Source organism: Equus quagga, unplaced genomic scaffold, assembly GCF_021613505.1.
Source record: "Equus quagga isolate Etosha38 unplaced genomic scaffold, UCLA_HA_Equagga_1.0 73442_RagTag, whole genome shotgun sequence".
Classification (NCBI taxonomy): Eukaryota; Metazoa; Chordata; class Mammalia; order Perissodactyla; family Equidae; genus Equus; species Equus quagga.
Genome location: NW_025802777.1, coordinates 6,776,480 through 6,791,754, shown reverse-complemented (window position 1 = coordinate 6,791,754; position 15,275 = coordinate 6,776,480). Strand labels below are relative to the sequence as shown.

Below are 15,275 nucleotides of genomic sequence, written 5' to 3'. Positions count from 1 at the left end.
GGATCTTGAGTGAGATCATCCTGGATTTAAGGTAGGCCCTAAATTCAGAAAAACAGAAAAGGGAAGAAGATCAGTGATGCAGAGACACAGGGAAGAAGGCCACATGAAGACAGAGGCAGAGATTGGAGCGATGCTGCCACAAGCCAAGGAATGTCTGGAGCCATCAGAAGCTGGAAGAGGCCAGGAGAATCCTTCTCTAGAGTCTTTGGAGGGAGTGCAGCCCTGCTGACACCTTAATTTGGGACTTCTGGCCTCCAGAACTGTGAGAGAATAAATTTAGGTTGTTTCAAGCCACCAAGTTTGTGGTGTTTGTTATGACAGCCCAAGGCCACTAACATAGATTTTGTTTAGTGTGGTAGAACAAAGATGATTCCAAGTCTTTTGTCATTCCGCATCACAATAAGGGCTGTTATTTATCTCCCCTCCTCTTGAATCTGGGTTGGCCCATGACTGTTTTAACCAAGGGAATATGACAGAAGTGATGCATACTGCTGTTCCAGTTCTAGGCCTAAGACTTCAGAAGCCCTCGCAGATTCTGCTTTTACACTTCTAGGGGGTTGAGCTGCCCCATGAGAAGTGCAGGCACCCTGATGAAGAGAGTCCATGAAGAAGCCATATGAGAGAGAACAGGACCCTGGGACTCCATGGAGAAAGACAGAACGGCTGGGCCATCCAGCCTTCCAGTGAGCCCAGTCTTCTAGATGTCTCTGCCGTGCAACACTTTGGAACTGGCTTCCAGCTTTGCCTCCCAATTGTCCCTTTCCAGGGCCTGGCTTTCAGGACTAGAGCCCCCGGGGCCTTCTAAATTCCAGGGTACTCCCCCAGAGGAAGCTCGGGTGCAACCAGTCCTGCCCCGGGGATCTTATCTTATGGGGGTGAACCTTCTTGGATGTCCCAGTCCGGTCGAGTCCACAGATGATTGCAGCTCCAGGCAATAGCATTTGCAGCAGAAGAACCACCCAGCAGACCCCAGTCAACTCCCAGAATCATGATCAGACGAAATATCGACAAACTTGAGAAAGAATGTAGGCACTGCAGGCAAAACCAGGTGGAGATGAAAGGTTGGTCCTTGGTTCCTGTTCTTAGTAGATGAGCTGGTAATAATAAGTTCTCTAGACAGGTATGAGTAGGAGATGGACAGAGCATCCAGACAAAAGTTAACTTAGGTCTTAGAATCAATATGACTCTAATTTTGTTAACCATACATAAGGAGTGCTGCCGCTGCTTCTTATTAGTAATTAACACCTCTTTTACACCCATGTAAATAAAACTACTAGTCAAATAAAACAAAACATCAAATTAATAAATATTGAATTTTATAAAATCATAAAAACAAACTCCTGTGGTTAAATATGTACCTTAGGGCCAGAAACTTGACTGGTGGATGGAACTGTAAAGGTGAAATGGCATCTCATTTATCAGCAATCATGCACATCTCATCCCATAGAGAGAAAGAAAAAACACATCACACCTGAGACAAAAGAACTAAAACAGGATCAAGTCTTTCCTGTAAGTTCCTAACTCTGTAGCCAAAACAACTTTATCCCAGACTTTCGCAATGCTGCTGTCTGGAGATCTGTCAGGACCTTCCTGGATATGATAATCATGTGATAAATTTGCTGTTTTCCTGCCATGTGCAGACTAGCTGTAATCTCAGTAGCCTTGGTAATATTATGGATTTTTTTTTTCCTTTAAATACCTGTTGTACTTTCATTTGATGATCCAAGTCTTTCTAACCCCTGGAAGTTCTTGCAGATCTTTTTCAAGTAAGCTTGGTTTCTAAATGCTTTTGTCTTAAAATCTTCCATTTACAGAAGCCCTGAACCCAGGGAACCCAGGCAGAATGGAAGATGGCAGCAGGATACTGGGTGGAAAATAGAGAATTAAGTGAACATCCATATGCTGAACAGCCATGTTCTGCCACTTAGCTCCAAGAACACTGGAAATGAACTGTCTTTCCCCCAGTGGAGAAATTGGAGGATTTGTCCTGGAGAAACTAAATGACCCCAGGAGAAAGACTTACAGATACTAATAGTTGGGGCTCCCAATGGAAAAAACAGATAGCCTTTCAATCAACTCTCACTGAAGACCCACATGTCCCACCAAATTCCACAGAGTTTCCAGTCAGATTCCTCCTCTGACATGTGGACAGACCAGGTCTTTCCCTTTTGTTCATTTCTTCTCTTTTTTTATTCTGTTTTATCACATTAGACATCATCCTCTAACATCATGTTAGAGACCTTCTTTCTAGCATTCTAACATGAGATGACCTCTAGCATGATAGGCAGAAAACAAACAGAAAAAAAAGAGGCAAATGCGGGTGGCTGGAAAAAACTTCAAAAATTATGAGCATAATTCTCAAAGGAAATATAATGTATCCATGAAACAAGAATAGGATGATAGGAAAAAGGGCACAGTCAGAGAGCAAGAGTAAGGTCTTGGAAAGTAATAATGCATTAGCTAAAATGAAAATTTCAATAGCCCAGTTAGAAGATGGAGTTGAAAATATACCCAGGAAGTAGAACAAAATGACAAAGAGATAAATAAGATGAGAAAGAATAAAAGAAAATCATAAAATCAATTCAGAAGTCAACATCCAACAACAGGAGTTCTATAGAAGACAGATAATTCAGAGAAGAAGAAATTATCAACGAAAGAATACCCAAACAACTGTCACCACCACAGAGCATGATCTTCCAGACTGAACAGGCCAGAGAGTACCCAGCATGATGAATGGGAGGAAAAGCCCTCGCCAAAGACTTAAAAAATTTATTAAACTTTCAGAGAGGAAAAAATAGTTCACATTTTTAGAAATTCAAACGACATCAACTACTCAACAGTAACATTAGAAACTGGAAGGCAGTAAAACAATGCATTCAAAATTCTGAAGAAAAATTTCCAATCTAGAATTCTATAACTAGTCAAAGTAGCAATTCAAGAATAAGGGTAGAATGAAGACACAGAAGTCAAAAATCTCAAAAATTTGACTTCCCTTGCATCCTTTCTCAGGAAGCTAATTGAGGATGTGCTCCACCAAATGAAAAACAGACCAAGTAAGATAAAGGGATGAGAGAGAGAGAGAACTGACACATGGGAGCCCCAGTGGGGTCTCATGAGGAACAGGGCATTTATATAGTCTCAAAATACCTATTAATTACAAAAAGGAATAGGATTAATTTACAGTGGAGAAGCCTGATAGATATCACCTTAATCAAATGATCAAATGTAACATCAATAGCAATGGGGCAATGAAAGTCATGCACCATTTTGCAGGATGCAATGAAAACACGGCACTAATGGCAGTGAAGCACTATCTGGAGCTAATCATGAGGAAGATCGGACAGAAAGGCAGAGGAACCGTTTCAGATGAAAGGAAACTAATGAGACATGACCATTACATGGAACACGTGATCCTGGATTGGATCCTGGATCTGAGGGGAAAAAGTTATAAAGAACATTATTGGGAAAATTGATGAAATGTGAATATAAACTCTGGATTAAACAATAGTAGTGTTACCACAGTAAATTTCTTAATTTTAATAATTGTTATGAGGTTATGTATGAGAATATTCTTGTTCTAGGAAAATACACACTAAAGTATTTGGGGGTTGAAGCAGCATGATGACTCCAATTTGTTTTCAAATGATTCAGAGAGAGAGAATGAATAATCAATGGGAGGAAATGTAAACAACTGGTGAATCTGGGTAAGGGGTATAAGAGAGTTCCTCATTCTATTCTTGCAACACTTCTGTAAGTTTGAAATTATATAAAAATTAGAAATTACAAAAAGTCTCATTCATTTCATTGAGTTCAGTTCCATAGAAGTTTGCATTTTGTAGTTTAAAATGTGGTTTTACCAAAGGAATAAATGAAAGGCAATGTAAGAGAGGGCTTTAGGTTAAACAGCATCTACCCAGAGGTAGGCTGCAGGATAACTACTTCCCTGAGCCTCACTTTCCTCATCTATAAAATAGAGTAGTAATAATACCTATACTATAGGATTTGAGGATTATATCAGGTAAAATGTGTACCATCCATACCACCTTCTCGAAAAGCTCACTTTGAGAAACACACCCTGATGGACATAACTCCTCCGCTGCTCTGGTAGCTCAGACCTCAGCACGGAAAGGTCATACCATGTGGCTTATTCATGCAGTTTTCCCTTTTGTATGCCTGATAGCAAGATTTTCTTAAGGATCCTATACAGGAAGAAGGTGACAAGAGCCCCACGTAGCTCTGATATGTCCCACTATTTCCCAAGTCCTTTCTCACTATTTATTTCTTTACATTGCAGAAGCATCCCTGCCCTGAGCAGCCACAGACACAGAGAATAAAGGAGATCTTACAGGTGTGTCTCTCTCTAAACACAGTAAAAAGGAGGGGGGAAAAGAGGCACATCCCTCAATCAGTGGGTTTCCAAAAGCAACGCACCTGAGAGGTTCCCCTGGCAGTGTGGAGACATGAGCCTAGAACAAAAGAAATGCCATATTTGACTTCTATTTCTATTTTTGAAGAAATGTCAGAGCAAACTCTGTGCTAGGAGCAACTATAAAAGCTGGATAAAATATGAAAGACAGCTGCTGAACGCATCAGAGAACAACTGAGACACCCAGGACGCAATCCTGGAGAGATCCTGGAGTGGAGAGAAGTGCATTGAGCTGGACCCCACACTGGCCACTACTTTTTCCCTTGGAACATTTGCCAGTTTGAAGCACAGGCAACAGAGGATGAATGAAAAGCAGCAACCTGAAGTTTGCATCAGTCTCATTAAACTGGGAAGAAGAAAAAATGAGTTTAGGATTGCCAAGGTAGTTAGTACTTGAGGGGTAAAAATCCCAGGAAAAAAAAAAAAAAAAAGATGACCTGCAGAGATACGAGCTTGACATTCTGTGTGGGTTTTGCTTGAGGTCTTTGCTGCACAGAGCTGAAAAACAAATCATAAAATTGCAATAAAGAGGTCAAAAATTGAAGCAGAACTTTCAAGAGTCTTGTTGTGGGTTGAACAGTGGAACCCCAAAATTTGTGTCTGCCCAGAACCTCAGCAAGTGATCTTATTTGGACATGTAATTAATTAAGTATCTTGAGATGAAATTATCCTGATTAAGAGTGTGTCCTAAATCCAGTGACTGGTGTCCTTGTAAGAAGAGATGAGGACACAGAGACACACAGGGGAAGGTCATGTGACAATGGAGGCAGAGACTGGAGTGATGCAGCCACAAGCCAAGGAATGTCCTGGGTCACTGGAAGATGGAAGACGCAAGGAAGAATTCTTCTCTAAAGCCTTCAGAGGGAGCATGGCCCTGATGACACCTTGATTGCTGGCCTCCAGAACTGAGAAAATAAATTTCTGTTGTTTTTAGCCACCAAGTTTGTGGTAATTTGTTATGGCAATCCCGGAAAACTAACGTAAGTCTTGTGGTGGTGAAGATGACAAAATTAGAATCCAGGGCCTGCCAGAGAGGAAGAGCTCAGGTAAATATCCCAGACTTTCAAATGAGACCCCAGAAGGACTATGCCGAAGAGAAAAGGAAAGTCAAATTTGGTCTGAATGCCAGACTAAATCTTCTCAAGGATGAAAAATACAGAAAAGTGGATAAGATACATGTGAAATACAGTGTAAAGATCCAACATAAGTGTAACTGGAGTGGAGAAGAGATGATGGAGAGGACAGGGAGAAGCAATAACTGAAGACAGACAGACTGAGAATTTTCCAAAACCGACAGAAGACATCAAACCACAGACTCTATCAACTCTTATCAACTCCAAGCAGGATAAATATAAAGAAAATTATTTCTAGGTAAATCATAAAACTGATGGAAACCAAAGACAAAAAAAAAAAAAAAATCTTAACCACACGTTACATTCAAAGGAACAACACTTAGACTGACATCTGACTTTTCAACAGGAACAACAGAAGACAACGAAATACGAAGGAACCTGCTTAAGGAGGGGAAAAGGAGAATCTATGGAAAACCTGCAGCAAACACTATATTTAGTGGTGAAATATGGAAAGCTTTCTCTTTGAGACCAGGAATGGAGAAAGGATGTCTGTTCTAACCACTTCTCTTCAAAATGGCATTGACATAAATGAAATAAAATTGCAATTATTTACAGACAACATAGCACGTTCTTCGGGCAGCTCGGTGGAAGTGCCCTGTCCCCCCCGCCGCAATGCAGGTAGCAGGGCGTCCTGGCACAGAGGCTATAATTCTTTGGGGGTTGCCCATTGTCCGTGGGAAGGAGCAATGTCTGGCTTTACGCAGCTGCCTCTGACTGCGATAGGGTGCATCCTTCTGGCGGCCGCAGGAGGGAGAACCCGGAGCAGGTGGGCTGCACGCAGGCGAACTGAGTCACGGGGTGGGGCCTTAGGAGACCCGCGAGGGTCTGGTCTCCCCCTGAAGTCATCCTCTTGCCCGAGGGAAAGTAACCTTAATTGGCAAAATCCACGATGACAGGTTGAGAGAGAGACCACAGGAGAAAGGAGAAAGGAGAAAATTTTCTATTTCAATACCTTCAATGTCACTTTTTTCCTGCCTTTTGAACAAGAGGCCTCACATTTTTATTTTTCACTGGGCCCTGAAAATTAGGGAGATGGCCCTGCTTCCCTTTATACCTCAAGGCACAGCTTAGACCAGATAAGATCTCCGTGATAACAAGGGTGGGGTGAAGGAGGAGGCAGGGGCTTTGTCCCCGGCTTTGTCTATAACGCACTCCCGAAATTGTGCACTGGGGTCAAACGTGAGAAGTCGGAACAATAGATGTACCCTTGGAGAACTGAAAATTCTTCTAAGATCTGAATTTTCACTTTCTCCCTTAGGTACGCCTTTTAATTTGTAAGTAGTTCGATATGGTTTTCTAAAAGATAGGAACTCTTTTTAAAATATATAACTACAATATCACTATCATACCTTAAAAATTGACACCGATGCTTTGATGGCATCAAACATCTGGTCTCCACATTTCCTTGATTTTCTCATACATCTTTTACAGGTAATTTGCCTGAATTAAAATGCAAACAAATTCTCCACTTTGCACGAGATTAATGTGTCTCAGCATCTTTCATCCCCAGGTTCCCTCCCTGCCCCCCCCCCACCCGCCTTTTTCACCTTGCTATTTATTTGCCAAAGAAACTGATCAGTCTTTCCTATAGTTTCCCATATTCTAGATTTGCTGGTAGCAGTCCCTGATTTCTTTAACATATTTCTCTGTTCCTGTATTTCCTGAAAACTGGTAGTTAGAATGTCTAGTTAAGGACTGAATCAGATTCAGAGTTGATGTTTTTGGCAAGACTATTTTATAAGGAGTATATATACTCCACCAAGAGGCATGTAAGATCTCTGAATTATCCTGGACATTTTTCTCTCTCTCTCTCTCCCCCTGCCCCTGAGGTTAGCAGCCATTGATGATCAAGCGATCATTGATGAAATCCATAGTTTCATCAGAAGTTTACAAAATGGACTATCTTAATTCTATCCTCTCTCCTTTTATAATAGAATACTTCTGTAAAGATAAAATTTCCCTGGTTAACTATTTGCTTACCCTTGGATGTAATTCTAATGTTGTATTTCCAGCATTTCATACCTGCTTCTACTATTATTCTTTTCCTTCACTACTGAATCCACAGTTGGGCAGTTTAACTTCCTGGGGTGTCTGGTTGAGTCTAAAGACCCAAACGTGGGTCGGTCCCATGGCATAGTAGTTAAGTTAGGTGTGCTCCCCTTCAGCAGCCCCGGTTCCCAGGTTCAGATCCTGGGCATGGACCTACACCACTCATCAGCCATGCTGAGGCGGTAACCCACACACAAAATAGAGAAAGACTGGCATAGATGTTAGCTCAATGACAATCTTCCTCCAGCAAAGAAAAAAAAAGAGAGAGAGAGAGGAAGATTGGCAACAGATGTTAGCTTAGGGTGAATCTTCTTCACCAAAAAAGAAAAAAGAGAGAGAGTGAGCCAGAAATATAAAATGCCTGGCTTCAGCCCACATAGGACTCAAATGTTCCTCTTTAAAAAAAAATTTTTTAAAAGACTCACACATTCACAAAATCTAAAGTTTCCTTTCTAATTCTGTTGTATTGCATTCATGAGGTCTATGATTTCCTTTCTCCATTTTCCACTAACTTTTCAAAATTAATTCGAATTAGGAAATTCTAATTATGAAAGGATGCAATATAATATTCAAAGAATTATGCAAACGTCAATGAACAATTGAAGAACACAACCTGCTGAAGCTGTCCTGTGGGCTAGCAGGGACCTCCACCAGGCAACAGTTGAAAATGGTCCTCCATCAGCAGATACACCTGAGGCCAGGTGTGATGGGTCATGCATAGGGTGTGAGGAGACACTGCACAAAGCCAAACGCATGAGTCATGGGCACCTGGATCTGGTCATGTAAGGTGCACAGATCTCCCAAGAAGGTGCACACATCCTCTTACGCATCCTAAATCTGTGCTCTGCTGGAGACTCATCCATCCCCAGTGAGCCCAGGGCAGCTGCAAATGGCAGCTGAGGTATCATTCCTCCCAGAGCACAGGCGTCTCCCCTCAGCGTGGAACTTCCTCATTTCCTACCAGGATACAAGGAAGAAAACTGGGTAGACACGGAAACCCCTGCATATACACTTCCTTAAACCACGTAATTGATATTCAACCTATGTATCTTTCAACTCAGAATATCTAGGGACATGCAAATATTTTACTTATTTTATGGTTATTACTATAGCCTTTTAGCATTTAACATTTCAAGTCCAACTCATGTTTAATGCATGAGCTCTGGGAAAATTTGATTGATAGGATAGATTACTAATATGTTTAAGGAATAGCTTACAATAATCAGATTAGATGTAAAACAGTGGAAACTCTCTCCAAGTAAATGTGTAAGCAGTAAGTCTCTACAAACTGAAAACACATCAAGTACTCTACAGGAAAGGAAACCTCAGAGTGAGTAATCTTGGCTTTGGCTCAAGCTCCTCCTGACCCACTAAATCGTACAAGGGCATCGGTGGTTGAAAGCTAAAATTAACACTTCATAGGTCTTGCCAGAGAGTTCAGATATCTTCAGTGGGAACTTTCCATGCTCTTGTGACAGACCAACACCCATTGGTGTTGCCACGGGAAAAAAAAATAAGAATTGAGTTTCCTGCCTTGGTTTTTCCAGCAACTGCCACGTGGGCAGCCTGCTTGGCCTTTGGTGATAACCCCACTCTGGTCGCACTGACTCCACAAATATTTATTGGCCATCTGCTATGTGCCTGGTACAAAGCTGGGTACCAGAGGTAAAGAGGGACATGGGACAGACAGAACATGTGCCCCAGAACCAAGAGGTCTGGCCCCCTAGACCAGCCCCTGTCCTCACTGGCCATGTGGTTGGAGGCCAAGTCTCAAAAATCACATCAATTCTAGGCATTGGAAGAGTTCCTGGTGGAAGCAGCATGCCACACCAAGTTCGTAAGGGCTGGACTAGATCCCAGCTCTGTCCTTTACCAACTGTGTGGTATGAACCTGTGGTCAGTTAGAAATGGCCAGAAAGGAAAAGCAGAGCTGGAGAGGGAGGGTGAAAGGAAGATCTGAGGGAAACCACATGGATATAATTTCTTTTCTTTAATCGGATGTAACTTTCATAGAGTCAAATATAATAACATCCGCAAGTCTTAAGTATACAGCTTGGTGAATTTTTCACATGAATCCCATGTAACCACCACCTAGATCAAGATAGAGAACATTTCCCGCATCCCAGTAGATACGGTTTTTAAAGGGAAAATACCGAAAGTCAAATCTCAGGACTTCTGCTAGGTGACCACAATCACTCCTCCTGGCATCAGAGCCGTTTCCTGAGGAGTGGAGATGAATTTATAGCCTCTTTTCTCATCCTTCTAGTGACCAAGAGCACTACTTATAGAAAGGTCTGTGGACATGGGGATACAGATGGAGGCTGTGATCTGGCTTGGAACAGAGTTTCATTGCGTCCTAAGCTAACTGGCCAATCCAAGGACGAAATCTACAATCTTGCCCTCTTCTCAACACCAAACTCAAAAGGACTAGTTACCAAAGCCAGATTTTCCTTGTTATAAAACTAACTAAATATTTATCATAAAATTGCTACATGGTCGAAATAAAAGCTAGAGGGATATAGCAGCACTATTCATAATAGCCAAAAGGTGGAAGCAACTCAGATGTCCATCAGTGGACAAATGGGTAAACAAAATGTGGTCTATCCATACAATAGAATATTATTCAGCCGTAAAAAGGAGTGAAGTACTGACATATGCTACAACAGGGATGCTACGACCTGGATAACATCCTGCTAAGTGAAATAAGCCAGAGCCCTAAGCTATATCATTCTGTTCATATGAAAGTCCAGAATAGGGAAATCTATAGACACAGAAAGTAGATGAGTGGCTGCTTAGGGCTAGTAGTGGGGACGAGAGGATAAGGATTCAATAGTAATGGAATTTCTTTTTGAGGTGATAAAAATGTTCTCAAACTGACTGTGGTGATGCTTGCACATATCTGTGAGTATACTAAAAATCACTGAATTATACATTTTCAATGGGTGAATTTATGGTAAGTGATTATAGCTGAATAAAGTTGTTTTTTAAAAATGGAGGCAGGGCCAGCCCAGTGGCATGGTGGTTAAGTTCACTCACTCCACTTTGGCGGCCCGGGGTTGGTGGGTTCTGATTCCAGGCCCAGACCTACACACCGCTCACCAAGCCATGCTGTGGCAGCAACCCACATACAAAATAGAGGAAGACTGGCACAGATGTTAGCTCAGCTATAATCTTCCTCAAGCAAAAAGAGGATTGGCAACAGATGTTAGCTCAAGGCCAATCTTCATCACACACACACACAAAAATGCAGGCAATGCAAAGCAAATTGAAAGATCACTCATAGTCTACTACCCAAAGATACTCACTATCCACTTTGAGAAATATCTTTCTGGTACTTCTCTCCATATAATTTTGTTGTTGTTTTACTTAATTGTGATCATACAATATGCAGTTTTATAGTATTGGCATGCCTTCCAACATACATCAGTGAGGATTTAGTTGCCAATAACAAAAATTGCTGTTTTAAGCAGAAATGATTTAACAGAGGGATCTCAGTGCTTACAAAACTATGGGAAGGACTATGGGAGAGGATCAAGGCTGGCTCTCCAGGGATGGACAGCACTGCAGGACTGGCCAGCCAGGGCAGCGGCTAGCACTACCACCAGGAAGGTAGGGCACCAGAAAGCTGCCACCTTGACTGCTGAATCCAGCAATGCCCTAGTTACTTTCAAGCCAGGGGTGGGCACTGGAACTGTTGACCTCATAGCAACGCCACTGGGACCTCTGCCAACTCTGCCACACGTACACACATCCAAAAAGTATTCATGATCATGGCTATCAGCAGAAACCATGAAGGCAGCAGAAGTGTGACTTCCACTTTACTTCTCAAATAAGTGCATCTAAATGGCCATGATTAATTCATATCGGGAACCCTAGCTGCAAGGGAGTCTGGGAAAGAAACTGCTGGCTCTCTAGGATCTGTACTCTAAGAAGATATTACCATACCAGTTGTCACAAACGTTACAATCTTTTTAATAGCTGCATAACTTTTCACTGAATATATATCTCAACACAATGCATCAACCCCCACCCATTTAGGATAATTTGTTTCCAGCGTTTAATAATGTTAATATTCCAAAGCTTAATATTATAAATAATTCTGTGATGACAATCCCAATAAGTGTATTGAATAATTCCTTCTCCCAAGAAGTGTGCCAGGCTTTTTATATTCATTATGTTTATCATTCATTTTTTAGTTAACACTCATAACCTCCTTATGAGGTAGCTATTATCCCCATTGTACAGATAACAAAACTTGAGGGGTGGAGAGAAGTCAAAACTAGACCTGACACCAAAGCTTGCACCCTTAGCCATTCCCCAAATACTGATGACAAAAGGCTTTTTTTCATACTAGAAATGATTTCCACAAGACAAATAATTAGAAATAGAATTACTGGTTCAAAAGCTGTGAACATTTCTAAGGCCAGATTCTCAGTCAAAGTCATTATCAGGACTGAGAACGCATCAATGAGAGGAACTCACTTTTATCATTCGAATGTCTGGCTGAGCGCCTGGCACACTGTGGCCACGGGAGGAATTCTTCTTGGATGAGTAACAGCGCATGTGCAAGTAGGCATGCGTGAGGACTCCCCAATTCAAAGCACTGCCTTCCTTCCCTCAGTCTGTTGGGTTTAGCCACCTTCACATGCCAGGTGACTCACCATCCAGGCCCAGGATTTGGTTGACTGTGAAGAAGTCTAAAATGACCTAATAAGTCATGCCACGGTGCATCTGAGTGACCACGCACAGGGCTGGAAATTGCATCTCTTCCTTTAGGTGTGTAAATGGGAGCAATTTTTTAGCAAGTGCAACTGCTTCCGTTTGGATTATTTAATAAGTTAATGGCCCTATTAAATGCCAGTTCTCCAAATAAATATTAGCAACTGACATTTATTGTCAGAGTCCACCAATGTCCAAGGTAAGTTAGACTGGAAACCCAGGGCTTTGGCAGCTGTGTCAGCTGCATAACTAGTGCAGGCCACTAAATTGCCTTGACAAGACTCGCCCTACTTCTCCACCAGGAAAACAATTTGTACCCACACAATGCCCAACTGAAGAGGTTTGTATTGCTAAAACCTTGAGACCTCAACGCACTGCTTTCCTCTGCAGAGCAAAGTTTGGTTGGCAGAATGGTTTGTCTGGGGAATTTCACCACTAAGGTGCCAAAAAACCTAGTGAACATCAGCTGGCCTATAAACAAGCAGGTCTGTGTCCCAATGGGTTCATTCTGCCTTTAGACTCTGTCATGGGGAGCTTTCCACAGTCCTTATTCCCACCCCCCAAAAGAAAAGAATCCCTAAGTTTATTAAAGATACTCCTTTTAGTGCTCCCTTACCCACTTCTTGGACTATATTATTCAGCGGTCTTTAAAGGGGTGGAATTAGAACCTGCATTATCAATATAGAAAATAGCTGGAGAAAATGCAGATGTTTTTTAGCTCATGTCCCACAGGCTGCTCTCACATCTCTGAAGCCATATCAGGTCCTCCTGGCACAGTCAGAGGAAGCTGGGAGGCAGTATTACCCAACAAGACCTTAATGATTTTATTTATTCCACATGGCCTAAAAAACATGTTCGAACATAACTTGCCATAATTTTTCTGGAGATTTCTATGAATCACTTTTTAATTATGAATAATGTTTTTAGAGACACTCCTGAGAAATTTTACCCAAGGTTCCCTTGACAACCATCCCATAAAGTAAAGTGAAGCAGCTTCCATGACCAACATAGAAAATCTACTTTAAAGCATGGATTCCTAAAAGATCCATTAGTCATCTTCACTGAGAACGGATCTCACGATTTGCACATGCAAAGTGTCGCTGAGAAATTCAGATCAACAACCATAACTGGAAAAACACACTTACCGTCCAATAATGTTCAAAGGATTTTTATACAAAGGTAAATTTTCTAACTTCACTTGGAGCGTTTTTTCTTGTCTTCCAGCTAGGATTTTTCTCTGTGTGTCTAAATTATTGCCTTTCTACCCTCAGCGGAAGGTTTTCGGCTTTTACAGGCTAGACTATGGCTCCAGCAAGGATTCTTGCCTCTAGGCTCAATGCAGGCCACTCAGAAATTAAAAATGTTTGTGCAAGGTAATGAGCGTGAATTTCCATTTCTGAGATTTACTTTCAGAAAATCCAATCGCTGGATCTCAAACAATCAAGCAGGGTCCAAGTACTCTTAGAAAAGAACAGATGGGCGGGGTTGGCCCTGGAATTCCAGGCCTTTTCGCAGGTGCGGCTCGCCTGCCTTCCGCTTTCCTTCATTTGTCAGAGTTGACAGCTTCTCCAAAAATGATGGTGTAGACATCAGGCTAAACAGATATATAAATAAGTCAATTAGCTTTCAATGGAGCACTCTTTATGTTGCTTCAACAGGAAGATATTTTCTGGTCAATTACTTTAAGAAGACTTCAATAAACACTAAAAATTATTTGGGCATGCGTAATAATGGCGCTCATCTTTTTCCTCCCTGCTCCCAACTACCCAGGAAGTAACGTAAATTCACATACGAGCTTTGTATTCAGTACCTTGTCTAAAGTGCTTAAAAAGTGTTTGAGGCTGTCGCTTTCGGTCCAGATAGTGTTGAGAGCTCCGAAACAAGTGGAACAGGGCCCTCGTTGCCTTGCCAGGAACAGCCAGCGTCTCTCCGGTTACTGAACCGCACTCCTCCGCGGACATTCACCTCTGCGCTTTTCTCCGTGTGCCCTCCCCCCCCCCCCCCCCCCCGCCCCGCCCCGCACGCCCGGCTTGTAATTTATTCAAAAATTAGATTTCTCAATAAAGTCTTCTAAGTATCCACCTCTCTTGTCCGAACCCCACCCCACCGCCCCCCGCTTGCCCAGCCCAGGCCCTGGCAATTGGTAGGAACTCTCAAAAATGAAATGCAAGATTTGAACTAGGTCTCTCAAGCCCCATAACAAAGCGGCTTCATGAGGCTTGGACACTGGGAACGTAGTAGTCGCCCTTGCACAGCTCCTTGAAGCCGTGAGCGCGCTAGCACCCTGACCACCCCTCCCGTCAAGAGGAAAGTGACGAGAACGTTCCCCTGAACGGGAAACTGCGCGCCCAGAGAGGAAGGCGCTCGAGGCCTCACCCATCCTGGTCCAAAAGCTCCTGGGAGAGAAGCACAGAGAATTCCGTAGTCAGATTAAATAATGTCTTTGTCTACACACGCAGGGCGAAAAGAGCGTGGGTGCAATAATCAAGATTAGTTTGTTTCTGTCCTCCAAAAAATGAAGAAGGTGCTGTATGTGGGGCCAAAAATATTCACAAACCGCACAGTTTGAATCTACCCTATAGTTGATCAGTTCAGCTAGATGCTTTTGCCAGGGAAAATACTCTTCAAGTGAGAAAAAGTGCTAATCTTAAAAGTCTTTCGTTTTATATGAAAACGTGCTCTACCCCGCGCCTCGTCCTCCGGGGTATTTGCTCTGGCACCTAAAAGGAATTCCGGCTTGGGGCCCTTACAAGAGGGCGAGGGGGGCGGCGGGGGGGGGGCTGGGGGGGGGAGTTGGACCTTCTTCCCCAATCGGGGACCACGCCGGGTCTCGCCACAGAAGGCTGAGCCGCCAGCGCAAGAATTCGACTCTGGATCCGGACTAAGTGCGCGCGAGCTGAGGACGGCTCAGGGGGCTTTGGCGAAGCCAAGATGAAAGCACCAGTGTC

At 42.6% G+C, this 15,275-nt stretch overlaps 1 protein-coding gene and 1 long non-coding RNA gene across 2 annotated transcripts in view; both read right to left on the bottom strand.

The window, feature by feature from the left end:
* The window catches only part of LOC124234385 (translation initiation factor IF-2-like), a 61,664-nt gene that overhangs the window by 39,527 nt on the left and 6,862 nt on the right, over positions 1-15,275 (bottom strand). The window lies entirely within an intron of this gene.
* LOC124234331 (uncharacterized) lies at positions 3,146-15,083 on the bottom strand. The gene is made up of 4 exons (XR_006887271.1): positions 14,138-15,083; positions 13,473-13,921; positions 6,909-6,999; positions 3,146-6,428 (listed from the first exon to the last, which is right to left on the bottom strand). It is a non-coding gene; the product is annotated as an uncharacterized LOC124234331 (long non-coding RNA).